The 26,745-nt window shown below is 36.0% G+C and overlaps 1 long non-coding RNA gene, 1 other non-coding gene and 1 pseudogene across 2 annotated transcripts in view; 2 read left to right on the plus strand and 1 right to left on the minus strand.

Moving 5' to 3' along the window:
* Positions 1-2,921: 2,921 nt before the first annotated feature.
* The window catches only part of LOC129482844 (uncharacterized), a 59,904-nt gene continuing 36,080 nt past the window's right edge, over positions 2,922-26,745 (plus strand). Inside the window, exon 1 of the long non-coding RNA XR_008657830.2 lies at positions 2,922-3,008. This is a non-coding gene — a long non-coding RNA (uncharacterized lncRNA). The remainder of the gene's footprint in view (positions 3,009-26,745) is intronic.
* On the minus strand, positions 15,752-15,858 carry LOC129483636 (U6 spliceosomal RNA). The gene has a single exon (XR_008658150.1). It is a non-coding gene; the product is annotated as a U6 spliceosomal RNA (small nuclear RNA).
* On the plus strand, positions 24,392-24,464 carry LOC134736859 (uncharacterized; annotated as a pseudogene).

Consider the following 26,745-nt stretch of genomic DNA (forward strand, 5'->3'; position numbering starts at 1 on the left):
ACCCAGGCATATTGCAGAATTGGTGCACAGTTTCATCTAAGTATGGACAGGTTTTCTTATTTTGGTAATTTTTTTGCCATTTGATTTCTACCTGCATTTTCAAATAAAATTACTGTTTAATCTGAAGTCTTAAGTATTAACTTAGGTAAAGGAACTAATATTCAGAAAGGTTTTTTTTTTTTTTTTTCTGAGACAGAATCTCACTCTGTCACCCAGGCTGGAGTGCAGTGGTGCCATCTTGGCTCACTGCAACCTCTACCTCCTGGGCTCAAGGGATTCTCTTGCCTCAGACTCCTGAGTAGCTGGGATTATAGTCATGTGCCACCACGCCTGGCTAGTTTTTGTATTTTTAGTAAAGATGGGGTTTCACCATGTTGGTCAGACTGATCTTGAATTCCTGAGCTCAAGTGATCTGCCTGCCTCAGCCTCCCAAACTGCTGGGATTACAGGTGTGAGCCACCGTGCTGGGCCTGAAAGGTTTTTCTCATTGCCATTATTCATACTTCTTAGACCTACTACATACAAATATCTAGACATTTTCCTCCAAGGCTGGATAGTATTCAAATTAATTTGTTCTATAGTCACTTCAGTTTCTAGTCGTGTGTTATTTACATATGAGAGCGGAATGGAAATATTCTGAAACTCTACCCCCCCTGTAAAAACTCTAGATTTTTAGGAAGAGTCAAATTCGAAGACCCTGTGATAGTCTGAGTTTACTGCATAGTGCTTTGGTTATAAGTAAAGAGACCAGAATCAAATACCTGATCCAATGAATAAAGTTGGATAGCTTCCTCATCATACGCACACACACACACACACACACACACACACACACACACATGGTGAGGAAACTAGAAATAACCCAGTACTTCCAACCAACAGGCTATCTATAGATCTTAACCAAAGTGGTGGATTTCAAGAATGCATTAAAACAAGCAAAACAGGTTGTCCCACTTTCTACTTGGGTGGGCCACCTATAGGGCCTTTGACATTTACAAATATCTAATGTTTGACATCATCTAAATCAGTTAAGATTGTGAGTAGGCTCCAAATATACTAATATTTTACATGTAAGAGATTTTAAAATATCTATTTTCAGAAAGTCCATGTGAGAAAAAAAAATAACTTGTTTACAAGTTGGCTGAGATCTAGCCAGTAAGATTTTAGGATTTCTAGGTAGAAGCTTCATTCCAAAAATATGGAGATATTTAATTATCTTTTGTAATCTAAATACATTCCTTGTTAGATGCCCAATCTTTTAGGTCTGAAAGGATTTTGGTCTTCTAATATTCTGTTAAGAAAATGAAAGCTCAAAAAGTTGACATCATTATCAGCTGAAATAAGCCAGGAGCCAATTGTGAGCTCTTGTGGAAATAATGCATTTGATGGTAGACTTGGAGGTCAAGGTGTTCCAAGGTAGAAGAGAGAGATGTTAAAACAGTGTGGATCTGCACCTCTCTCAACTGAAAATTCAGATGAATTGAAAAGTTAAAGTTAAAAAAAAAAAACGCTTTAAAAGCAAAGTTAAAAAAAAGCTTTAGAATAGTTATAAAAACGGTCTCTCTCTCTCTCTCTTTCTCTCTCTCTCTCTCTGTGTGTGTGTGTGTGTGTGTTTAGGTATCTGGATTCAGATAACTTTCTAACACGAAACAAAAAGTTATTACTACCAAAAATCACTCAAAAAACTACAAGTAAAATTAAAAGACCTACTGGGAAAACAGTCACCTCAGACATAAGAGTTGATGTTTTTTATATTGATTTAAGCAAGTCTAAGACATGATATCTTAGAAATAACAAATTCACAGAAGACTAAATGTCATATTCATGGTAACAAATTTATAGAAGAATAAATGTCATGTATCTTAGTCCTTGACAGAGAGACATAATCATAGGGAAAAACGTACAATTGAAAAATAATAATCTTGTGTTGGCAATGAGCGATTAAAAAACAAACATGTGATACCAAGGGTTTATTTGATGGGTCATGCCATTTTCCCAATCAGTATAATCACTTGATTAGAGGTGGCCCTAAGGAGAGCCTGCTCTTACAGAGCCATTTCTCAAAGGCCATTAGGATTTAGCTGGTAAACAAAAAGTCATTAATGTGGCATGGCTACCGTCACTTTTGTGGCAGTATAAACACATAGCTTTTGCCAAGGCCCTACGTTAAAGGAAACATGTATCTATACGCCTGCATTGTTCTGTGTGAATCACGAAATAATTCTCAGGGATTGACTTATTTTCTGGCGAAGATAAGTGCTTTTGTGTTTCCCTTCTTTTGTAGTTTTCTCCCTAACAGCCTGTTTGACTCTGAACAAATGAGGACAGTTAACAAAATATATGTGTGCATACTTTTCAAACCTGTGCTTTAACCTCACTTCAGCTTCTTTCCTACTTAGATCGCAAACGTTGTTAGAGACTGACCAACATGTCAGTTTGTCTAAATTCTCTGAATTGCATATTGTCTGTTCACCGGAGCTCTTACTCAGGTTAAGTCTAAGTTAATTAACTGTGTTCCTTTTTCTAAGGCAATAAATCTCAATCATCTTGTTTTTCTGTTGTCTTAGCTGTAATTTTGATCTTATAGTTAAAAATTTCTATAAGATCTTATAAAGATCTTCCAAAAATCTTATAATGTCTTATAGATCTTATAATTCCTTTAAAGGAATGCTTTTCTCATAAACACAAATTAGAATTTGCTTCAGATGATGACAAGATCTCAGATTGAGGTCTGTAGATAGCATCTTGAGTGTCCAAAATAGCTTTCTTTGAATTCTGCGTCGTTTAGATGCCAGTCTTATAATGGATCTCCCAGTCACATCAACGCCCGAGTCTATGGTGATGACAATGTTTGTGCAAAGTGGTTGCCAAGTGACTGCACAATAAAGTTTTCTGAGTAGTTGAAATAGATAAGTCTTGAGTCAATCAGTACATCTGTACCACATTCATGTGGCAAATGCTGCTTTATGGAGATGTTTCTAATACTGACCTACAATAATTCAGCCAAGGTAAGTGAGCACTAAATATGCAATAAAGAAATTTGCTGCTTTCAATTTTAGCAATCAATAAAATAAAAATTATTTAATGTTGATTTCAACAAAGCCACAATGCTAACTGAAACGTTAAGCAAACAAATAGTCTTTTTCTTTTTTCACGTCTTAGATTGGCACTTGAGGACTGCTTGTTGGGTAAATTGTGATTATTCTGAGCTAACTGTCTTAACAATTCTGCTTTATATAGTATATAAATGTAAGAGGCAATTCTTACACTAGTAGGATTCATGAAAATGTACATAAACAGATCAAACATAAAACCAGATCTAGGGCTATATCGTTCTGTCATCAAACTCAGTATCATTGATCACATTAAATTATTAATTTGAATATTTAAATTGTTTTTGCTTGATTATTCTTGGAATTTTACTTGGTTTCATGGTTGTAGTTATGTTACAAATTTAAAATATTTATTCTTAGTTTTATTTGTATTTAATATTATACCTAAGGGCTTTTAGTCTAAGCATTTTTCTTTAAATTGGATCTAAAAGATAAATGAGAATTTTGCAAAAAAACCTCATGAAAACAACAACAAAAGATTCCTCTCCTTTATTCAAAGGATCATGAAGAAAAAACCCCAACTAAAAAAACATCCTTGAGAAATATTCCACCCATTCAAGCTGTAGTAACACTACTGTTAGCCAGATAAAATATACATTTTTGAAAATAAACATTTTATTTGGTGATTTCCCAATACCATAAGAGTAGGTGATAGAAGCCAATGATTCATTTTTACTGCTTATTTTCAAATGAAAGCTGTAATCTTCATATCTTATTTTAGAGAAGTACTGAAATCTTGCATTATGAAATACATCCATATAACTGCTATGTCATATTCTTAGAAATGTTCTTACTATAAGCAGAAATTCTTACTTGATTTTCTTGTCTGCCTTTGGTTATGTTTTCAAAATGTGTGCCTTGTGAGGATGTTGCAATAGGAATACTAATATTATTACTGCTAATAACACTAATGAAGTAGAGCTGACAAATCCTTGGGATTTTGTGGGGTTGAAAATCTTATAAAATGCTTTCTCCTATGTTAATTCTCACAACGGCATTTTGAAGAAGGTCTATGACTCAATTTACAGGTTAAGAAATTGAGGCAAAGAAGCTTACCCAAGGTCATAGAGTTAGTGAGTAATTTAATCAAGGAGACTTTATCTTGGCAACTTCTAACAATTATTGCCTCTTCTTTTTCTCTTATTGCCCCCAAACCATTCTAACAGCCCTCTCTCTGTCCTTCCTGCCCCTAGCTTCTCTCCCCTTCCAGATGATCCTTCATGAAGCTACAAGAATCCCTTCCTTCCTTCTTTCTTTCTTCCTTCTTTCCTTCCTTTCTTCCCTCCCTCCCTCCTTTCCTTCCTTCCTTCCTTCCTTCCTTCCTTCCTTCCTTCCTTCCTTCCTTCCTTCCTTCCTTCTTTTCTTCCTTCTTTCCTTCCTTTCTTCTTCTGTGCATATGTGTGTGCGTGCGTGTGTGTGTGTGTGCATGCGTGTGCATGTATGTGTCAGACTCTCACTCTATTGCCCAGGCTGGAATGCAGTGGTGCAATCCTGGCTCACTGAAGCCTCGGCCTCCTGGGCTCAGGTGATCTTCCCACCACAACTCCCTGAGTAGCTAGGGCTACAGACGCACACCACCATGTCCAGCTAATCTTTTGTAGTTTTTGTAGAGACAGGGTCTTGCCATATTGCTCAGGCCGGTGTTGAACTCCTGGACTGAAGTGATCTACCCACCTCAGCCTCCCAAAGTGTTGAAATTACAGGGGTGAGCCACCACGCCCAGCTAAATTATTTTCTTATAGAAATAAACCTGAGTCTGTCACTCCCCTTCTCATTAAAGAGCCTCTGCTAGCATTATTGACTGAAGGGCAGAGTATCATGAGCCTGACATCTCTCTTCATCCTCACCTGGTAGCCATCTTTCATTACAATCACTGCAAGTTGCATAGGATGAAGGACAAATAACCGAAGAATGTCCTATTAGGTGGGCAATAGGCAATTATAGCATTGAAGCACAATGGTATTGTCAAAATTTCTTGAAATCAATTTCACATATTGTTGTACTATCTCAAGCAGTTCTTTTTGCTCTCACATAAATTCCTATTTGCTTATTTAAGGTCCCCTTGTGAAGAAACTTGCTGTGATTGTGAGCTAATAATGCTTCAGATATTTCAGTCATGATATGCTTAGGCCAAGTACAGGACACACCGCCATTGCTATGGAAATTACCAGGTGCTTTCATTTTTCTGTGTCTGGAATGTCCTCGTTACCACAACTTGCCTGACAAACCTATCCTTACATTTTAGCTCAACTGTGTTGTGATGTCTTGCTAATTTCCTTAGGCAAGGTTAGGGTATTTATCTCATCCTCTTGTCTAGCATTCTGTCCATTCCTCCAGAAGATCAACCATCCTCTATTTGCAATGTTTTTAGAAAGCTGCTACATGTAAGGAAGAGAAACAAAATCACCTATAATTCTATTACTTATTAAAAATTTAGTATAATTTTGGCTTTACTCATTGCAAGTTTTTCTAGGATCTAGCTGTTTTTCTCTTTTTATTTGATAATTCAGTAATCCTACTATACATATGAGTGCCTTCTGCTTCCTTTCATTATTTCATGTCATTGAAACCATCAGTTTTAATGTCTGTGTACTGTTCAATTATGTATCACCAATTATTTATCACTTCCCAAATCTTTCAAAATATGTTAATTTATTTAGTTCTTCTTTAATCATATATATTTGCAGCTCCAATTCTGTCACTAAGCTTGGCATGTTAAATATTCAGTAAATTAGTGGTTAAAAAATCTTCTGGCTGTCTGGAAACTGATGCGATTTCCCTATTATCTTACTATTTTGATGATAATTACAAATGCTAATTTGGGATTTGTGACTAATTTCCCCAATATTAGTTGAAAATTTATGATGAGCTGGGAAATGAAGCGAGAAAGGTAGAAAAGCTCTCTGGATATTTTAGTTTGAAAACATGCAGTATTACAATTCCTGTGGTTATCATGACCATTCCAGATAGACGATTGTGTTTAAAAGTGTTGCTCCTTCCTGAGGAGCAATGCCACTAATGGAATAGAAAGAAGAAGACGCCAACATCTTTTACAAAATATCTAATGATTTATGCTTGGATAGATATCAAGCATGTGGCATGCAAATATTTTTCAAAATATTAAATTAATAGTAAACTGAGAAGGTTTACTCCTTCAGAAAGGGGACAATTGTCTTGTGGCTCAAGGAAATGTCACAGAATGAATAAATGAGAGTTAATTGTAGAAAGCTTTGCTTAAGTTTTTGGCCTTTTTAACCAACATCAGGATTTGCTTCACCCATCAGTGGAAGGTAGGAGTGGGGAATGGGATAACAAGTGAGTGGGTGAAACACCTTCCATTTGACCACATATATATACTAAGGGTCAGTGAAGCTAGCTGATATGGCTTGGCTGTGTCCTCACCTAGAATTTCATCCTGAATTGTAGTAATCCCCATGTGTCAAGGGAGAGACCAGGTGGAGATAATTGAAACATCGGGGCAGTTTCCCTCATACTGTTCTCGTGATACTGAGTGAGTTCTCACGAGACCTGATGGTTTTATAAGGGGCTTCCCCCTTCACTTGGCTCTCATTCTCTCTCCTGCCACCATGTGAAGAAGGATGTATTTGCTTCTCCTTCTGCATGATTGTAAGTTTCCTGAGGCCTCCCTAGCCATGTGAAACTGTGGGTCAATTAAACATCTTTTCTTTACAAATTACCCAGTCTCATGTATGTTTTTATTAGCAGCATGAGAACAGACTAATACACTAGCTGACTCTGACAAATAATTGTTTGCTAAAATAAGTGATGTATTTGGAAAACTGTTGACGTTGGTATTTTATACATTGGCTTTCATCACATAGTAAGAAACATAATATGGAAATAGTCTGGTACAGAGGAAGAAACAAGGAATTTGGATTCAGGCATGGGTTCAAATTTCATTTCAATTTTTTATGACTTCTGAGATCTTAGACAAGTTATTTAACCTCTTTGATCTTTAGATTTCCCATGTATAAAATTGTCAAGTTGATATAAAAGTAAAAAGAGGCAAGCACTTAGCATCTGACACACAGTAGGCATTCAAAAAGTGGGAGCTATTATTATCATCGTATTATCTTACATATTGGCATATAAAAAACAAATAGAAAAACTTGGATTTTGTCTGAAATAAAAAAGCAATTGACATGAGAAACATACTGAGAAGAATAGGTTATCACAGGACTCCTGGCATTTTTTTAAATATCATCTGGAACTTAGTTTCTCTGATATTGTTTTAAATCCATAAACCTCTCTATTTTGGGGCACAGGCCCCCTGAAGGACATCTGAAAACTTCCAATGCACCTATCATTGATTGAGTCAATAAACTTTGGGTTTCTGGTCCACAAAAAATAGGAATCTCCAAAATGACACCTTTAGTTGCATAAAATTGGGGGTAATATCTGCTTTGAAATACTACCCTTGAATTATTCCATCTGAAGTCTCTAATCTGAGTCCAGTAAAAACCTCTTGCAAATGAGATCTACCAACCAAACAACATAACTGTGCTCAGATTCTCCTTTATACTTAGAATATTTTCCTTCCCAAATATATCAGTAAAAAGAGCTTTGCGTATTCAAGAGAGAACAGCAAGCTCACAAATGAAGACTCTTCCTCCATGTCCTGTTCTTTCTTCTGGACAAGATACTAATGAACATATGGAAATGTCAAACCCTTTTGGAAGGAAAGACATATTAATGAAAATGGGAGGAATAAAAAGGGAGGTTGGGGGAAGAAGAGAGGGGATGTGAATAAAGTATTTATTTAATTAAAATATACAAGAAGACTAAATTTGAGGTTCATGAGATAGATATAAATTAACTTTCTACCCAAAATGGATTTTGGAGAAAGTAAAATCAAAGTAACTTGGTTGGGGTTTGATTAGTACTGTGTGAATGTGACTGATTCTGAAGAATGGTTCATTAAGTTATGCCCAAGCATATGCAATATCTCTTTAAGAACTATCATTTCCTTTTGTAAATTGGCAATTATCTTTCCTAATACATTTATATCAAGAAAGAAATTTGCTAGCTGGGATACATGGGAAGATACGAAACATTGATGGATGAATCCTCTTTAATTTGAAAAGACAATCAAGTCCCCTTTTCCTGAAGAATGCTTTCTCTCAGATTTTAGTGAACAATAGGTACCACCCCATCCTGCCCATAACTTTTCCCTAGAGTAAATAGGAAGGGTGTCATTTTCACTATTACTCTTAGAGTAATAGAGTTCTACTGTTGTCTTAAATCAAAACTTCTCATTTGTGAGCAGACAAAGCCTTTTTACACGTGCCCCTCCTAACCATCTATGAAGATGCTTTTCTCTATTCCGTGACTGAACTAAGTGAGTTCAAAGGTTTTTAAGTAACCTGTCCAGTGGCACACTATTGGTGAGTAGAAAATGGAAATGGAGGCCTCAAAAATCCTAGTCTATATTCTCATGAACTCATTGAATCAATTCAATGTCATCTTGGAAGGCCACAGACAACTGTGGCAAGGAATGCAGGCAGGTAGACGTTCATGTTGGGAGACTGGCATATAAGATACACAATAAAAACCTTAGTAGCAACAAATGATTTATGGTCTAAATTGGTATAGGTAGCCAAAAGGAAGGTAGTAATTTTGAGAACATCAGATCAGGAACATAGAAACAAGGTGTTAGAATGAGGGAAAGGTCACCTGGAAGAAGTAGAATATAAATAACAGAGAAGATACTCTTTGAAAACACTTCATTTTGGTCTCAGACAGGCATGCAATGTGATAAGAATATTGCTATGGTCTGAGTATCTGTCTCTCCAAAATTCATATGTTGATGTCCTGACCCCCAGGTGATGGTATTAGGGGGTGGGGCCTTTTGGGAAGTGATTAGGTCATGGGTATGGAGCCCTTGTGAATGGGATTAATGACCTTATACTGTAGGACCCAGGGAGTTCTTTTAACCCTTGCCACCATGTGAGACACAGTGAGAAGACGCCATCTATAAACAAGAAAGGGGACCCTCACCAGACACCAAACCTGCCAGAGCCTCAACCTTGGACTTCCTGGACCCCAGAACCATGAAAAATGAATTTCTATTGTTTATAAGCTACTCTGTCTATGGTATTTTGTTATAGCCAGCAGCCTGAATGGACTAAGACAAAGATTTTATCTATTTTACACTGTGAATGACTGTCAAGTAGAGTCTTAGCAGTTGAGATGATTTTGACTCTCGTGTAGTCATCATTTATTCTACATTGTATTCAAGTTTGAACTTTCTATTGTGGGCTATATTTCACAAACATCAACAATTTTTTACCCCTCCTGGAAATTACTACAAGAAGTAAAAACTAAAAAGGGAAAAAGTGGAGACAGAGTGCTAGGTAATGAGCTAGGATTACTCACCAGATATGGGACTGTCTGAATCTCCATTGTGTGATCAAATTCTTTTTCTGAAGCACTGGGATAGAACCCTTGTTAAGGTCAAGTTTACTATAGAACCATCTAGAATATGCACGAGACATCTTTGGATTTGTTTAATTTATATAAAGCCCCCTCTCTTGTACAAAGCACAGAGGCTCCAGGACCTGTAGCAAAAGACAGAAATGAGCTTCAAGACCCTATGACAAAGTCAAGGACATATCTGCTTTAATGACAATCACCCTGCAGAGTCTATAATGAGCGCTGTATGATCAGGGAGCTGAAATTTCTATTAAGAATAGCCTCCTGTAGATAACCTATTATATATTAATGTGAAAATTACTTCCTATATCCAACTTAAGTTACTTTGATTCAGAAGATGACTGATTTCTGCTCTCAGTAACCAGACATGCTTGATCTCTGAAAGACAACCTCCCTCCCAGTACACTTCTGATGGACAGACAGTGGGCTGTGGCCTGACAGTGCCTCCATATGGTCACCTGGATTCACACTGACCCTAAATGGGTCAAACTGAAGTCTTAGAGCCTTAGAAAAATGGCATATTAAATGTTTATTCATAGTTTTTATTTGAAAGATCTCTATTAATATGAATAAAATTGAGACACAAGGGACGAAGAATACCTGTTTTCCTGAATTCACTGTGATATGAAAAGAATTTTCTGACATCTTTTAATTCAGAGAATTCTTGCTGGTGAAGTGTTCCCTTAAAAGGTGATCAAATGGGTGATGGGATTTAGAACACAATACACCCTAAAATATGACACTTTGGCATCTTGAATTTTTTAAATTTAAGGAATTTGAGAAAGGGCAAGTGTGGAAAGGATTCTCTGACCTTCCCTGAGCAGATCATGCATGTAGGGAAGCATGTTGTGAAAGCCTGTAATCTCAGCAATTAGGAGGCTGAGGTGGGTGGATCACAAGGTCAAGAGATCGAGACCATCCTGGCCAACATGGTGAAACCCCGTCTCTACTAAAAATACAAAAATTAGCTGGGCGTGGTGGCATGCACCTGTGGTTCCAGCTACTTGGGAGGCTGAGGCAGGAGAATCGCTTGAACCCGGGAGGTTGAGGTTGCAGTGAGCCAAGATCGTGTCACTGCACTCCAGCCTGGCGACAGAGCAAGGCTCCATCTCAAAAAAGAAAAAAAAAAAGAAAGAAAGAAATGCCTCTTCTCTGGAAAGTTCGCCTTCATCAGTTGTATGCATTGCAGACTTGTTTGAACTCTTGGACCCTAAGATGAAGATGAGGCTGGGTGCAGTGGCTCAAGCCTGTAATCCCAGCACTTTGAAAGGCTGAGGCGGGTGGATCACCTGAGGTCAGGAGTTCAAGGCTAGCCTGGCCAGCATGGTGAAACCCTGTCTGTATTAAAAACACAAAAATTAGCCAGGCGTGGTGGCACACTCCTGTATTTCCAGCTACTCAGGAGGCTGAGGAAGGAGAATCGCTTGAACCCTAGAGGCAGAGGTTGCAGTGAGCTGAGATCACGCCACTGCACTCCAGCCTAGGTGACAGAGTAAGACTCTGTCTCAAACAAACAAACAAAAAACAAAAAGAAAAAATGAAGATTATTGTTTTATTAGAGCAAAAACTACTGTTGAATTAGAGGTTAATGTCTCTTCCAGGCATTTCTGGAAGCTTTTCTTCTACCGACTTCTATATTACTTGATGGTGAGCATCAGTTAAATGAAATCTTAATAAGATTCATTTAAATGTTATATGTTTTGAGAGTCCAAAAGCTAAAAGTACCTATTCTTCCTACTGGAAATGTTGACCATGGTTTAGTTCTCTTACCATGTCCCTTTGAATATGAAATCGGAATGATATGTTTAAGGAGATAAACAGGTAGAACGTGATATTTCACTTACTATCCCCGATTAACAAAGTACATGGAATAGTGTCTCTTAACTTTCTATACACTAATCCCAACAAAGAAAAATGACATATTATGAGTCAACCTGAGTTATGTAAGTATGTGCTCCTTGCAGTGACCATCTTTTGTATCCACGGCATATCTTCTCTCTCAGATTAGTGGGAAAATGCCTCACTCCTAATTTCTTAGCTATTTTACCTAGCTATTGAGGGCAGCAGATGATAATTCCTCAATATTAAAAGTAAAGTAAGATGAGTTTCCTGCACTCTTTAGGAATCAAGCTATTGCTATAAAATTACCTGGAAGACTATTTTCAAGCTCAAGAGTAGTTGGAGCTCTGTGTTGTAAAGGGTTAGTTTTTGAACACTATTTGAACTGAATTTGAACACTATTTTCCTTCATAATGGGTGTGGATGGGAACAAAAACCAACTTCTCATAATGACCTCAAACATCCCAGGAATGCAGTCTGACCCTTCCCAAAGATGGGATGGCCGGCAGGGTGCATGACCATGTGGGATGAGGATTCTTTATTTACTTCCCCAGAGGATATGAAATGAATGGTTCATATGATTCTGTTTTCAAGGGTTTTGTTTGGCTCATTTCAGGGAACTCCCTTGTACAATGATGTTGGCGTCTTTCCGAAAAATGTTGATGCTTAGATAAGTTTATAATATCTCATCCCAGGAAGCGATTTATGTCTCCTATATTGTGAGAACTATCTGTTCAATTTAACTGCTCCTATGTTGTTTATATGTGGGAAAAATTTTGTAACACTAGGAAAAAATTAAAAATGGCACAACTTTTGGATAAGCAGGGCCTTAAAAAAATCCACAAAAACCCTGGGTTTGAGTTCTGTCTGTATAACAAACCAGCTATATGATCCTCAATAAATAATAATCTCTTGACATTTCAGTATCTAATTTAAAAATGAGAATAATAAAACATACTTAGTAGATGCTGTAAGTAGTCAATAATAAAAGCATGCTAAAGAACCCATAATCTTTGGGCACAGTATACTCGATAAATCTTGATTACTAGTTTTCCTTCTATCTTACTTGTGAATTCATATTTTATTAACCTACAAGTACGGATTTGGCTGAACACGGTGGCTCATGCCTGTGTTATCCCAGCACTTTGGGAAACTGAGGCAGGAAGATTGCTTGAGGCCAGGAGTTCAAGACTGGCCTGGACAACCTAGCAGGACCCTGCTTCTACAAAAAGATTTAAAAAATTAGCCGAATGTGGTGGTGCATGCCTGTAGTCCTAGCTACTCAGAGGGCTGAGGCAACAGGATTGCTTGAGCCCAGGAGTTTGAGGTTACAGTGAGGTATGATGGCACCATTGCACTCTAGCCAGGGTGACATAGTGAGACCCTGTCTCAAAAAAAGAAAAAAAAAAAAGGATGGTTTTATTTTTCACTAGCATTCTTTGACATATTGAGTCATTTAGATTTCCAAGAACGTGATGAGGTAAGAAGATATTGAAAATAATATTTCTTTAGAAAGTTGATGTTTTTATTTCTAAGGTTAATACACATTTATATTGGACATCTATGAATAAGTGCTAGAGTTATTAAGAAAGATTAGTACAAGCTTTGAAATTTAGACTCTTTCTGTTTCAAAGAGTATCTGAGCTCAAAATGTGATGCAACTTCTGTGCATTAATCCATCGCCTACTCCCACAGAAGCCTCCTATTATGCCTTGATAACAGCTTGTCATCCATTTGGCAGAAGTTTTATCCTTTGAGAACAACCAAATTCCAAATTGTGGAGGTGTTTTTTAAAATGGCAACTTTTGTTTTATTCTTTTTTCTCTGTGTTCATAAGAGTAAAAGAAAATTCTACTCTTTAAAAGTAAAGAATTTAACGAGCCTAAATTTTACATTAGATTTAGTTATGCCTTTAAAACTTAACATTCAGAGTACAATTAATTTACAATTTCTTTACAACAAAGAGATATTAGATACTGAACTCAAATTGAAAAATCCTTTTTCATGAGCCTGGCAACATGTTCTTCTTTGGGAATGGTTTTGGAAGTCCACGGGTTTTTGTGCAATTCTAAATTTTAAATCTTTGGTAATAATACATCACCCATCTTAGTTTCCCTGCAATTATCCTCACTTTTACACTTAAGAATTAAAGAAGCAAACACAAATATAGCAGGTTGTCTTGGAGTAAATAAGAATACCTGGGAACTAGATGATTTTTAAATTATTTTTTTCCTTGTAGACCAGGCACAAACCTGTACATCTGAAATTCTAACTTCTGAACTAAATACAGCTCTATATTTTGGCTTTGATTGGTTAATTTTATACCTATATTACTATCTTAGTGTATTCACTTATTTGATGCTACTATATAATTGTGACTTCTTTGAATAAGAAGTCACATGAATCTCAGTCTTTTATTTTCACAAAGAATCACAGGTAATTCAAAAGCCTATGACTCGAATATACTTTGTCAATGCTGCATTTGTAATGGGACAAAAAGAGCTTTGATAACAAAGTCCAAAAATCATTAAGTATTAAAATAATTATTTGGAAATCTGGCAATTACACACACACCCCACCAACTTTTTTTGTCATTTACTTCTTTAACACTTTATTTTATTCAGAAATAAAAATTTTATTTGTCAGTTGCTGACCCATCCAAAGTAACATTTTTTAAAGGAGAAAACTGAATTTCTGAGAAATTAATTACTTTTACTAAGGTCGCACACTGGGCAGGGAAAGCCCAAAGTCTCATCTGGGTTTGCCTACCCCCATTGCTTTTGTTTGTTCCACATGATCCATACTTTGACATAGACAGTCAAGCTGAGAGCTCTTCCCTCAGAAGACAACATTTAACAAGAGAGAGAAACATGTAAACAACCATTTATAATGTACTTGAAAGCAGAATACATTTTACTAGTTTCATTGAAACTCCTATAATGGGACCAACTCAATCTGTCTGGATACCACCGAGGAAGATTTCATTGAGGAGCAGGACTGAGAAGGAACAGAAACTTTCAAGACGGAGTAGGAACGAAGGCATGAGAACAAGAGGAAATAGCACATGTAAATGCTTTGAAACATAAGGGAACAGCTCAAAGTTAGGGAATCACAAAGAGGAGCGTGTGATAAGAACCTAGAAAAGAAGAGGACGCATGAAGACTTGAAGTCTCAGACACCATGTTAAGAAATTGAAACTCTACAGTATAAGAAAGTGGAAGCCATAGGAAGGTTTTAATTATAGGAAGAAACTTCATTTACTCAGCAAATATTCGAGTGTCTATTATTACCAGGCACTAATCTCATTCATAACTTGGAAAGATCTGACAGCAATATAAAAGACAGACTAGACATGGGAAAGACTGGAAGCTATTTCGAAACCTTCAGGCAAAAATGATGACACAGAATTGAGGTACAGACTGCATCTATTTCACCTTTGGGTAAACTATTGTCAGGTGGTAAAATAATAGCAAGCATCATTTTTGTAGCTTTCCCCTCTCATCGCCCTACCTGCAGTTCCCCAGAAGACCTCTAAGGAGCAAACAAGTTTGTCTTGAACATAAATAGTACCACCTGGCTCGCTCCAGTCACCACTGTATTTCACTACCATGCCTAAGACACTGTCTCCAGTGGAAGTCAAGTTTAAGAAAGAAACTGTTGAGACAGTTCAGCAGTATAAACCCCCACAGGCTTCTGCCTATAGCCCAGGGCTTCAGAGCGCTCCTGCTTTACTTAGTGAAATCTTTTCCAAGTTGCTTATGTTATTCAGGAACACGGTAGGTTTGGCTCAGTTCCTGGGCCTTTTATGTAAAAACTCATTAAGAAGCGAGGAGGACTCTTCCCTACTTTGCCAAGCATCTTATGCTACCAACAATTTAACTCATATCTTTTCCCCTCTTTGTTTTTGTCCTCTTCACATTCCAGCTGTTGAATGTAAGTTTAGAAACACCAATCTAAGAAGAAAGGTAGAAATAAGCACACAGGCAAAGGAGTTCAAGTAATTGAGTTTTACTGTAATGTTAATGTAATGTACGCAGAATTTGCTTCAAGAAATCTTTATGCGTACCCCCCAGGTCTGGGACCGTGTTTCACAGTAGAGGGTAGTTTTTTAAAAAATTATTATTTCTACTGGACTTTTTGCTAGAACAGTTTTGGATTAACAGCAAAATTGAGCTGAAGGGACCGAGATCCAAATACTTCCTGCCCAAACACATGCACAGCCTTCCCCATTATCAACATCCCCCATGAGAGTGGCACATTTGTTAAAACTGATGAGCTTACCTTGACGCATCAGCAGCAGCTCACCTGCCAAAGTTTATAGTTTACGTGAGGGTTTGCTCTTTTTATAAAATGCGGAATGCTTTATGAATTTGCATGGCATCTTCGTGCAAAGGCCCTGCCAGTTTTCTCTGTGTCACTCCCATTTTAGTGTACATGCTTCTGAAGGGAGCATATCATCGGTCTTTTTACTGTATCCATAATTTTGCCTTTTCCAGAATTGAAACCATACTGTATGTTGTCTTTTCAGATTGGCTTTTTCACTTAGTGATATGCATTTAAGTTTCTTCAGTGTCTTTTTATGGTGTCACAACTTATTTCTTTTTAGCACTGAACAATATTCCATTGTATGCATATACTATAGTTTGTCCATTCACCTGCTAAAGGACACCTTGGTTGCTTCCAAGTTTTGGCAATTATGAATAAAACTGCTATAGACATCATGTAGAGGTTTTTGTGTGGACATAAGTTTTCAATTCTTCATTAGTCAGAGTTCTCCTAAGAGATAGAACCAATAGGAGATGATAGACAGATGATAGATAGAGAGATGATAGATAGATAGATAGATAGATAGATAGATAGATAGATAGATAGATAGATGAGAGGGAATTTATTAGGGCAATTGGCTCATGGGATTATGGAGCCTGAGCTCCACAATGGGCCATCTAGAAGCTGGGGAACCACGAAAGCCAGTCCAAATTTAAAGGACTAGAGCCAACAATATAACTCTCAGTCTGAAGCTGAAGGCATTAGAAACTGGTGGGCCACTGTTGCAAGTCTCAGATGGCAAAGGCTGGAGAACCTGGAGTTTTGATGTCCAAGGGCAGGAGAAGAAATGTGTCTCAGTTTCAGGAAAGAGAGAGAAGTCACCTTTCCTTTGCTTTTTGTTCTACCTAGGCCCTTAGCTGATTGGATGGTATCTGCCCACATTAGATTAGGGCAAATCTTCCTTTCTCAGTCCACTGATTTGAATGTCAATTTCTTCCAGAGACACCCTCACCAACAAACCCAGAAATAATGCCATACCAGCTATTTGCACATCCTTTAATCCAGTCAAGTTGACACCTAAAATTAACCATCATGAACTCTTTTGGATAAACACCAAGGGACGCAGCTGCTAGATCATATGGCAAGAATATATTTAGTTTTGTAAGAATTGCCAAACTGTCTTCCAAAGTGGCTATCCAAATTTGCATTGCCACCAGCAAGGAATGAGAGTTCCCGTTGCTCCTCATCCTTGGCAGCATTTGGTATTGCCAGTGTTCTGGATTTTGGCCATTCTAATTTGTGTGTAGTGGTATCTCATTGTTGTTTTAATTTGCATTTCTTGGATGATATATGATGTGAAGCATCTTTTTGTATAGTTATTTGCCATTTGTATATCTTCTTTGGTGAGGTGTCTGTTAAGGTTTCTGGACAATTTTAAAATCATGTTGTTTGTTTTCTTATTGGTGAGTTTTTTGTGTATTTTGGATAACAGTACTTTATCAGGTATGTCTTTTGCAAATATCTTCTCCCAGTCTATGACTTGTCTTTTCATTCTTTTAACACTGTTTTTTACAGGTTTGAAATTTTCAATGTTAGTGAAGTCCAGCTTTTGATGTCATATTGAAAAAGTCACATATTGAAAAAGTCTAGAAAAACCCAAGATTTTCTAGATTGGTGTGTCTAATCTATTGGCTTCCCTGGCCACATTGGAAGAAGAATAATTGTCTTGGACCACAAAAAATACACTAACACTAACAACAGCTGATGAGCTAAAAAGAATCACAAAAAAAATTTCGTGTTTTAAGAAAGTTTACAATTTGTATTGGCTCACATTCAAAGTCATCCTGGGCCACATACGGTCTGTGGGCCCCGGGTTGGATAAGCTTATTCTAAATTTTCTGTTGTTATCTTCCAAAAGTTTTATAGTTTTGTGTTTTACATTTAGGTCTGTGATACATTTTGGTCATTTTTTGTGAATGGTGTAAGGTTTGTATGTAGATTAATTTTTTTACATATGTCTGTGCAATTATTTCAGCACCATTTGTTGAAACACTATCAATTCTTCATTGAATTGCTTTTGCTCTTTTGTCAAAGATTAATTAACTAATATATTTATGTGAGTCTATTTCAGGGTATTCTATTCTGTTCCATTGATCTTTTTGTTTATTATTGCCATACTGTCTTGATTACTATAGCTTTGTAATCATCTTAAATCAAGTAATGTCTGTCCTCTGACTTTATTCTTCTTCAATATTGAGTTAACTATTTTGATCTTTTGCCTCGCCATATAAATTTTAGAATCAGTTTAGTGTTATCTACAAAATAACTGATGGAATATTGATAGAGATTGCATTGAATCTATACACCAAGTTGAGAACCACTGACATCTTCACAATATTGTCTTCTTATTCATTAACATGCAATTTGTATTTATTTAGTTCTTTGATCTCTTTCATCAGAGTTTTGTAGTTTTCCTAATATAGATCTTGCATATATTTTGTTAGGTTTATTCTTAAGTATTTTGTTTTTTAGGTGCTAATGTAAATGGTATTGCGTTTTTAATATCAAATTGATTTGCTTACAGGAAATACAGGAAAGGAAAGCAGGAAATACAGGAAAGCAATTGACTTTTTGTATATTAACCTTTTATCTTGCAACCTTGCTATAATATTAATAGCTTATTAGTTTCAAGAGTTTTTGGTCAATTCTCTTAGACTCTCTACATAGACAATCATGTCATCCATAAATAAAGATACCTTTATTTATTCTTTTACAATCAATATTCCTTTTATTTCCTTTTCTTGCCTTATTGCACTAAGACTTCTAGTACAATGTTGAAAAGGAGTGATGAGGAGGGACATTCTTGCCTTGTTCCTCATCTTAGTAGGAAGGTTTTTCGTATCTTACCATTCGGAATAATAATTTTCATAGATACTATTTATCAGGTGAGGAAGTTTCCCTCTATTTCTAGTTTACTGAAAGTTTTTAACATGAAAAGTGTTGGATTTTGTTAAATGCTTTATCTGCATCTATTTATATGCTTATGTGATTTGTTATCTTTAGCCTGTTAGTATGATGATAACATCAATTAATTTTTGAATGCTGAGCCTACAGCCTCGCATACCTAGGATAAATCCCATTGGTCATGATGTATCATTGTTGTATATATTGTTGGCTTCAATTTGCTAATATTTTATTGAGGATTTCTGCATTTACATTCATAAGAGATATAGGTCTGTAGTTTTCTTTTCTTGTAATGTCTTTAACTGCTTTTACTATTAGAGAAATGCTGGCTTCACAGATAAGTTAGGAATTATTCCCTCTGTTTTTATCTTCAGAAAGAGATTGTGGAAAATTGGTATAATTTCTTCCTTTAAATGTTTGATAGAATTTACCAGTGAAACCATAGGGTCTGGTGCTTTCTGTTTGGGGATTTAATATTTTTAAATAGATATAGACTAATTTAGAGTTTTTAATTTTTCTTTGTGTGTTGTGACAGATTGTGTCTTTCAAGGAATTTGTTTATTTCCTCCAGAATATCAAATTTATGGGCATAAAGTCATTCATAGTATTTCTTTACTATCATTTTAATGTCCATGGGATTCACAGTAATGCCCTCTCTTTCATTTCTGGTGTTTATAACTTGTGTCCACTCTCTCTCTTTTTTTTTTTTTTTTGAGATGGAGTCTCGCTCTGTTGCCCAGGCTGGAGTGCAGTGGCGTGATCTCGGCTCACTGCAAGCTCCGCCTCCCGGGTTCACTCCATTCTCCTGCCTCAGCCTCCCGAGTAGCTGGGACTATAGGCACCCGCCACCATGCCCGGTTAATTTTTTGTATTTTTAGTAGAGATGGGGTTTAACCGTGTTAGCCAGGAAGGTCTTGATCTCCTGACCTAGTGATCCGCCCGACTTGGCCTTCCAAAGTGCTGGGATGACAGGCGTGAGCCACCGCACCCGGTGTCCTCTCTCATTTTTAATAACTTGGCCTAGCTAGAAGCTTATCAATTTTATTGATCTTTACAAAGAACCAGCTTTTGGTTTTGTTGATTTTAAAAAATTGAATTTCTATTTCCAGTTTCATTGATTTCTGTTTTAACTTTTATTATTTCTTTTCTCATGCTAACCTTGAAATTAATTTGCTCTTCTTTTCCCAGTTTCGTAGGTTAAAGTTTCGATAATTGATTTTAAATCTTTCTTCTTTTGTAACATGTGCATTCAATGCTGTAAGTTTACCTGTAAGCACTGCTTTCACTGTATCACACAAATTTTAAGTTGTTTTCATTTTTGTTTAGTTCAAGATATTTAAATTTTTTTTGGATATTTCTTTTTTGACCCATGAATCATTTAAAAGTATGTTGTTTAATCTCCACATATTTTGGATTTTTCAGCGACCTTTTTGCCATTGATTTGTAATTTAATTTCACTGTGGTATGAGAAGGGAAATTGTATTTTCTATTTTTTTTAACTTGTCGAGGTGTGCTTTATGGCCCAAATTGTGATCTCATGTGGTTTCTTGTGAGCTTAAGAAGAATATATAATCTACTGTTGTTGAATAAAGTACTCTATAAATGTCAATTATATCCAGTTAATTGATGGTATTGTTGAATTTTACTATGTTCTTCATGATTTTCGACTGCTGGGTCTGTCCCTTTTCTGATCAAGGAGTTTTGAAATACATGCCAAAATCCTTCATTGTGTCATATTTTGACACTGTGTTATAGGCAAACACATCTTCAGGATTATTATATCTTCCTGGAGAAATGACCCCTTTATCATTGTGTAATGCCCTTCTTAATCTCTGATAACTTTTCTTGCTCTGAAGCCTGCTCTGTCTGAAATTAATAGTGACGCCACTTTCTTTTCATCAGTGTTAGCATGGTTTATCTGTCTCCATCCATTTACTTTTATTCTGTATGTCTTTATAACTAAAATGTGTTTCTTACAGACAACGTCTAGCTGGGTCCTGCTTTCTGATTTACTCTCACCATCTTTGTTCTCTAATTGGTGCATTTAGACCATTGATGTTTAAAGTGATTATTAACGTAATTGGATTAGTATCTATTGTATTTGTTACTGTTTTTAGTTCATTGCTTTAATTGCTTGTTCCTATTTTTGTCTTCCAATGTTTCTTGATCTGTTGGTGCTGCTATAACAGGATACCACAGACTGGGTAATTAATAATGAATAGGAATCTATTGGCTTGCAATTACAGAGGCTGATACTGTCTTATATCAAGGCAGCAGCAACTTTAGTATCTGCTGAGGACCTGCTTTCTGCTCCCAAAATGACACCTTGAATGCTGAATTCCCCAGAGAGGAAGAATATTGTTCTTTACACAGCAGAAAAGCAGAAGAGTTGAGAGAGAGCCTACTTCTGAAAACCCTTTTATTAAGACATTAAACCCACCCCTTAGAGTGGCACCCTCATGGCGTAATCACCTCTAAAAGGTCTCACTTCCTAATACCATTGCATTGGCAATTCAATCTCTAAATAAGTTTTGGAGAGGGACAAACATTCAATCTATAGCACACTATTTTTCTGTCTTTTATCATTTTAATTGTGAATTTTATACGATTTTATTTTTTCTCCTTTCCTAGATCATCAGTTATACTTTTTTAAAGGTAGTTTCCCTGAAGTTTGCCATATGCATTTATAACTCATTCAAATCTACTTTAATAAGACTATACCATTTATTATGGGTAGTGTGTATGGTACCTTATAATAACAAAATAATCTTAATTCTTTCCTCCTATCCTTTGTCTGATTGCTGTATTTCATTTAATTTATACATGAGCATAAGTAAGCACATATATACACACATATGTATTGTTGTTATTATTGTCTTAAAAACTGTTATCCTTTAGATCAATTAAGAATGACAAAATTAAAAATTTTAATTTTACTTTCATTTATTCCTTTTCCTATGCTTTTCCTTTATGTAGATCTGAGTTTCTGACCTATATATTTTTTCTTCTTGCGAAAAAACTTCTTAACATTTCTTGCAACGTAGGTCTATTGGAAACACATTCCTTCAATTTTTGTTTGTCTTCACTTTTGAAGATAATTTCAGAGTTCTAGTTCGGTTGCTTTTTTTTCCCCTGAACATGTTAGATATTTCACTCCACTCTCTTTTTTCTTGCATGGTTTCTGAGGAGAAGGTGGATGTAATTCTTATCTTTCCTTCTCTGTGCATAAGGTTTTCTTTTCTTTTGGCTTCTTCCGGGATTTTTTTTCTTTATCTTTGATTTTTCTATAGTTTTAAAATGATATACCTAAGTGTATTTTTTTTTTGTGGGGGGGAGTGTATTTATCTTCCTCAGTGTTCTCAGAGCTTCCTGGATTGGTGGTTTAGTGTCTGATACTAATTTGGGGAAATTTTCAGTCATTATTGTTTCAAACACTTATTCTGTCCCTTTCTCTCTTTCTTCTTCTTCTGGTATTTGCATTACACACATGTTACACCTTTTGTAGTTTTCCTAGCCCTTGGATATTCTGTTCTGTTCCTGTCAGTTTTTCTTTTCTTTGATTTTCAGTTTTGGAGGTTTCTATCTGAGATATCCACAAGCTCACAGATTTTTCTATGGCCATTTTTAGTCTACTAATAAGCCATCAAATACATCAATTCTGTTACAGTATGATTGATCGCTAGTATTTCTTTTTGGTCCTTTTTTAGAATTTCCATCTCTCTGATTACATCATCTGTCTGTCCCTGCATACTATTTGCTTTATCCATTAGATCCCTTAGTGCATTATTTATTGTTGTTTAAAATTACTGGTCTGATAATTCTAACATCCTGGCCATATCTGAGTCTGATTCTAATACTTCCTCTGTCCCTTCAAATTATGCTTTTTGTCTTTGAGCACAGCTTGTAATTTTTTCTTGATAACTGGACACGATGGATAGAGTTAAAGAAACTACTGTGAACAGGACTTTAGTAATATGGTGGAAAGATGTGAGGGGAGGAGAAGTGTCCTATAGTCTCATGAATAGGTGTCAGTGTTTATTGAGCTTTTACCTGGACTGTGAACTTCACAAGCGCTTTTCAGTCCCCTTCCCTTTCTCATGAGGCACGATGGCAGGACTGGGCTGGAGTTGGGTTTCTCTTTCCCCATGTGGAAGCTAGAGGGGACTGGGATTGGGTATTTCTCTTCTACCAGGACACGTAGGCTCTGAGAAAACCACATTAGGTTAGGCTCTGGTTAAATGGCTTCTTCTGAGGGTGACCTTGTTAAGTAGAACACAATGCTCTGGTGTATTTCAAAGTGGTATCTGTTCCCCTCCCTGTGCTGGAAGAATGAGATTTTTCTTCACTATTCACTGAGAGAAACTGTTAGGACTGCAGGAGGCAAAACTCACAAAATTATGGGGACCCCACAATGATTGGGTCCCCCCAGAGATTTTATTTGTCAGACTTGTCCATACTGATCCTTCAGCAATCCATGCATTACAGTTCAGGTTTTCCTACTGGTTTGCAGGGAGGTGTTTGCTCTGGTAAGCTGTGCTTCTCTATAGTCACCTGTCCATCTCTCCAATTTTAGGATTAGCGATTTGCTCTTGGACCTCACTTTGCTTACAGACCTGACAAGAGTTGTTGATTTTTTCAGTCTGTTTAACTTTTTACTTGTTAGAATGGAGTGGCAAACTCTGAGATCCTTACCTGCTGTTGAATCAAAAACTAGACACCTCTGATGAGAGGTTTTTGTTTTTTTTTAAGTGACTTTTATTAAGTGATGTCTTAGGAGTAAGGAATTAGAAATATGTGTACAATTTAGTATCATTTGATACTCCCAAGCACCTTCAAATTTATAATTACTTGAGAAGGGCAAGATCATATTACAAACCATACCTCCTTCGTTCTTCTTTCTAACTCCCCTTTTCATATTCTTCCAAAAGACCACACTACCCCCTCCCCTGGATGACCTACTCCATGGCAATCAGGGACACAGAAAATACAGTGCAGATTTCTCCTCTTACTAGTGCCACTGCTATCAAAGAATAGCACCAAAAATTCTGGGAAGTCTGTTTCCTTCACTTTGTTACTCCTTGGCATTTTATGTTTAAAGGCAAGTCTTGCCAGGAGCCATGTCTCACACCTGTAATCCCAGCACTTTGGGAGGCTGAGGCAGGCAGATCACTTGAGGTCAAAAGTTCAAAACCAGCCTGACCAACATGGTGAAACCGCGTCTCTACCAAAAAGAAAAAATTATCTGGGCCTGTATTCCCATCTACTCTTTAATTTATTTTATTTATGAATAAACAAGTTTTACTTATAAATTTTATTTTATTTATAAATAAATTTTATTTATAAATTTTATTAATAAATTTTATTTATAAATTTTATTAATAAATTTTATTTATAAATTTTATTAATAAATTTTATTTATAAATTTTATTAATAAATTTTATTTATAAATTTTATTAATAAATTTTATTTATAAATTTTATTAATAAATTTTATTTATAAATTTTATTAATAAATTTTATTTATAAATTTTATTAATAAATTTTATTTATAAATTTTATTAATAAATTTTATTTATAAATTTTATTAATAAATTTTATTTATAAATTTTATTAATAAATTTTATTTATAAATTTATTAATAAATTTTATTTAGAAATTTTATTTATAAGTTTATGTATTTATAAATTAAGTTTATGTATTTATAAATTAAGTTTATGTATTTATAAATAAATTTTATATATAAGTTTATGTATTTATATCGCTTCTCGGCCTTTTGGCTAAGATCAAGTGTAGTTTATGTATTTATAAATAAATTTTATTTATAAGTTTTATTTATAAATTTTATTTATAAGTTTTATTTATAAATTTTATGTTTTACTTATAAATTTTATTTATAAGTTTTATTTATAAATTTTATTTATGAAGTCTTTATTGTACTGTGGATTTGACAGAAAAAATTTAGAGGTGATACTATATTGTAGGATTCCAGAAGTTTTTTTTATGAAGTTGTGATTTAAGAAAGGAGTTTCTAACCCCATTAGAGGAATTCAGGGTTTGTAAAATATTTTGGAGAAGTCCCTTCCTTTCCATACTCATATACCCAGAATATGTGCAGATAGTGTGTTACACTTGGGAATACTCAAATGTTAGTGTTTTTCAAACCTGTCAGGTGCTGTGGAGTTTGTGTGAACCAGTCTGACAGGACTTCACTGTCTGTTCTTTTAAACTTGTAAAACCAATTCAGGAGGGATATAGGAAGGGTAACTGGAGTTTAAAATGGAAAATCCTGCAGCACCAGTTTATTAAAAAGATGATTTCTTTCTCTGTTTGACTCTACAATTCTGCCTAAGCCACAGGCAGTCCCCTAAAATCATCCATTTTATACGGATATTAAGTTCCAGAAGGAAGTTGGTCTGAAAACAGATGCAGGTCCTCTCAGGGTCTGGGCAAAAGGACATGATGCCCCAGGTCACATTCATAGACATTTTCCCTTGGACATAGCAACTCAAAGATTTCCGCCCCCACCCCCCACAAGATCTAACCTTGGGTTCAATGCAAAGTTATACATATTTAAGGCTGGCAACCTAGGGATCACATGTACCAGATACAGGCTTGGGGTCCAAGTCTTTACTTTGGGTTTGAACAGTTATTTGGGGTAGTAGTGGAATAAGTTTATGCATTAGTATCTTCTTCTAGGGGAATGGAGGCAGAAATATTTACCTAGTAGTAGTGCAAGTTAAAAGAGTTTTTTTTGGTTGATCTTTTCTGAACATAGAAAAAATTAAACCTGTTTTCTGTGATGCAGAATTGTGGGAAAGGGATAACCCACCATTCCCACTGCCATGACCGTCACCAAAGTTCTTTCTTATTCCTTTTTCTGCCTATACTATTCATTTGGTATTTACCACATTTTTTTATTATCATTTAACTTCTCAATCATTTGTTTCTTCATCTTTATCAGAAACACGTGAAGAACAAGATTCACTTGGTATTCTATCTTGTGGTGAGAAAACTTCATTCTCCAAATGTCAAAACCAAGTAAACAAAGGTGCTTTAGTTACTTACAGACTTACTAAACATAACACATAAACTGAAGCCCAGAGTTCAAAATTTTCCCACCCTTCGTGAGGGCGTATGTGACAGAAGCTTAGCAAAATGTCATCACTCAGTTTCTGGAATTAAAACAACTGAGCTGTTTGCCACACCCCACAGCTTGGCATGCAATCAGGAATTCAGGAATGTCAGGCTCCGCTCAAATTAAGATGATGCAAAACAATTGCATTAGATGGTGAGGAGGTCTGCCCTCCTCCTACTCAAAATGCCTGGGAAGCAGGAAATACAAGTTCAATTTAAACGGCCTCTCTGTAGTGGAAAAGTAATTGTCTCATGCCAGAGACAAGTGAATAAATATTACTGATGATTCTACAATCAAAGGAGACTTGGCTTTTGTTCTTGTGACAGTCATTTGGCTGCCCGCCTTGCAAATCAACACAGGTTAATAGATCGACGATGACTGAACAATTACAATGAAAAAAAAACTTGCTTTTGATCCTTGCTAGGGGGAGAAAAGAAGCCAAGACATGTTCAGGGTGGCAGCAGTTCAGAGTTCTCTAGGAGGCAAATACAAGTTATCTACATTAGAGAGCATTTTAGTCAATGGTGAAGATTATGCTGAGAATAAGGATAACAACGTCTAAGGATAAGGAACTTCAGTACCCACTTGTATTTTGAGCTGGCGTGGTGTCCTATTTGCAGGTAATTTCCCACCGTGATAATTCCTTTTGGAAGGCAGTATCTTATTTCCCACTGCAAAAGGCAAAGAGGATAAGGAACAGCCTGGCGGCCAAGCAGTTACGATGATTTAGTTCTCTCAACTGGATTTTCCATACATGGTTTGGAATCTTTGCTTCGTGGTGCATACAAGAATGATAGCAATTCATTCTCAACAGCAGTGCCCACATCTGGGCCAGATGAGATGCTAAGAGATGCCGCTTCAGACAAGCCTTCTATTAATATAGTGAGCTCCTGATATCCTTAAAGTGTATGTATTTAAGCTATCCACAGTATGTTTCTGTTGCTGACTGCAAAACAACGTCTTAATTGATGCAGAA

The sequence above is a fragment of the Symphalangus syndactylus genome, chromosome 5 (genome assembly GCF_028878055.3).
Source record: "Symphalangus syndactylus isolate Jambi chromosome 5, NHGRI_mSymSyn1-v2.1_pri, whole genome shotgun sequence".
NCBI classification, from domain to species: domain Eukaryota; kingdom Metazoa; phylum Chordata; class Mammalia; order Primates; family Hylobatidae; genus Symphalangus; species Symphalangus syndactylus.